A 2,497-nucleotide genomic window follows, 5' to 3' on the forward strand; every position below is an offset into this window, starting at 1 on the left:
ATAATATCAATAAACCACACGTTAACTGGATTAAGGACTGGCTGACAGATCTCAACAAGAAATTGTGAGTGGTGAATCATCTTCAGATGGGAGTGTTTCTAGCAGGGTTCTTCAGGGAGCTGCTTGAGGCCTGACACTTTCCAGCATTTTCATCACTGGGAAGAAAATGCAAATCTCAGTGCTGTTACAGTGCATAAATGACAAAGAGATTCAAAGTGATGAATAATGAGGAGCACAGGGCAACCATGCAAAGCAATGTCTACAGCTCAGTGAGCAAAGCCCACGTAAACAAACAGCGTTTTACTGCAAAAAGTTGTTCCCAGAATAAGGAATGCCAGGCAGACTCCTAGGGTGCTATGTCTGGAAAGCAGAGGCTCCGCGAAGGATTTTGGCGATCATGACAGAATACAAACTAACAGTACAAAGCTGTGGCAAGAAGGTGACAATGGATGTACGCTCTGGGAATAATGAGTAAGCGAGTCATATACACCCTTGATGCACGTTAGCAAGATGAATCCCAGCTCACTGCCTCTACTGCGGTGACACCACCCTGAAAAAAAAAAAAAAAAAAAAAAAATTGCTGGAAGAATCGGGTATAGGAGGAGCCAAATGACCTCAGTGCTCCAGGGGAAAACAAAATAAAACAAAACAAACCTTTCCAGCAGACACGTAAAGGACTGAATATATTTTGTTTCTCAAAAACAAAATTGAGAGTTAACCTCAAGGGAAGGAAATGCCAGGTTGAGTTCTCAGTGAGGAGGAGGAGGATGGGGAGCAAAAGAAGAAAGGTGCAAAGGGATGGCAACCTGGAAGTGGACATTTCCAGCAAAAGGCTGATGTGCTCAGCTGGGTGAAGGGGACAGACAAAGAAGTTCCAGACCAACATTCAGAGCACGCTGCCAGGATAAACCAAAGAGCTGGTAGCAGAGGTTTCTAAAGGATCCAGCAAGTAGGGGAGGAGGAAGGCATATGGTACTAGAAGACTGAAGAGCAACGTGTGATGGATACACAGACATGGGCAGACAGGCAGCCCATAAGCACTAAAGCCTTGCATACCTCGTGTGAAAGGAAGGCCGAGATGGAAGACAAAGGTAAATAAAAATCAGAGGCAAGATGGATTTTACAGCAGGTAAATCTATTCTGCACGGACGGTACTGCTTTGGTGAAATACTTCCCTAGACAAAGACACGGCAGTAGATCTCATCTATCTGGACTTCACAGAAAACGTCTGCTAGTGGAAAATTAACAGTTAAGCCAGCAAAGCTGAGGATTAGTGCAAACACTGGAAGATGAGTAGCAACCCAACTAGAAAGGAGCTGGTAGCGGGCAGCGTTGGGAGGAGGACAGGATGAAACGCCTTTCAGTCTGCTGGTTTTCTTGTTTCGTGTTTTTTAAACAACCTTGGCACGGGAAAGCCAGGGGTACGCTAATGCAATACTTTGGTGACAAAGGGGAGGAGCCTGGCAACTAAAAACAAAAAAGAAACAACAGCCCAGAAGCTAAGGTCTGGCAGCCAGGAACAAATAGGTGGAATTCCTCTCGCTCGCTAGAGGAATAGCAATTGAAACTGGAGGGGGAAAAAAACCCACTGGTTTCCTACCTGACTTAGTGCTGGGCTGGGTGGGACTGCCTGACAAGCACAGGTATAAAACATCGGTTTAACCTCGCTGTTCACAGAGTGAGGCCATATCCCTTGCCTTCTGCACGCCGCCCAATGGCCTCCCCAAAGACTCAATGATCTCTTCGTGCGCTATTCTCTTGAGATCATGCTTCCAGCATCTGCCTTTACATCATATATTAAAGAGTTGATTTTCACTGCAGCCCTGTAAAACAGAGCAGAGGGAGAGAGGGGCAAGACTAAGACACAGAGATATCTACTAGTGCTGCTAATACAAAATGCTGAGGTAACGAGTTTTGTTACCTAACACTCGATACACTCAGACAGCTCCATACTCCTCCGAAGGAGACCACAGCATCTCGCAGTATCCAAAACACGAGGAGCATGCAGTGCACGCAGCAGAGGTGGCTGGCTGGGCATCACTTCACAACTCCGTGTGGGAAGCAGGTGCAGGGCTGACTGCAGGTCTCCGCTGGGGCTGGAGGCACTTGCATTTCTCAAGCATAGCAAGACATCTTATGAACATATTTTTCCTTAGTCTCACTCGGAGAAACAACTGAACCAATTTTGCTGAAGCTCCTGTTTAAAGGGAAAAAAAATAATAATGAAATAGCCTGGGGCAGACATTTGGCATAGAAATACTCGGCTGCAACACTCCGGGTCTAGCAATACTACGAGCAACTGAGAGGAAGGCCTCGGTCAGCAGTCTCTGCCTCCAACGTTGATGGGGGCACCCCCAGACCTGCCCAGAGACTGGCCCGGTGCCACCGGGGCCGTGCGGCTGCTGTGAGCCCAGAGGCTCGCTCACCCTTTCATGCCCCTTGGCTGAGACCGGAGCTGTCAGAGCGTCGGTGTTGCCTTCTGCTCGAATAATGGCAT

The 2,497-nt window shown here is 47.6% G+C and overlaps 1 long non-coding RNA gene across 1 annotated transcript; it reads right to left on the bottom strand.

The window, feature by feature from the left end:
- Positions 1–324: 324 nt before the first annotated feature.
- Positions 325–2,022, bottom strand: LOC134521646 (uncharacterized). The gene is made up of 3 exons (XR_010072823.1): positions 1,922–2,022; positions 1,601–1,823; positions 325–550 (listed from the first exon to the last, which is right to left on the bottom strand). It is a non-coding gene; the product is annotated as an uncharacterized LOC134521646 (long non-coding RNA).
- Between the last annotated feature and the right edge of the window lie 475 nt (positions 2,023–2,497).

The sequence above is a fragment of the Chroicocephalus ridibundus genome, chromosome 1 (assembly GCF_963924245.1).
Source record: "Chroicocephalus ridibundus chromosome 1, bChrRid1.1, whole genome shotgun sequence".
NCBI lineage: Eukaryota > Metazoa > Chordata > Aves > Charadriiformes > Laridae > Chroicocephalus > Chroicocephalus ridibundus.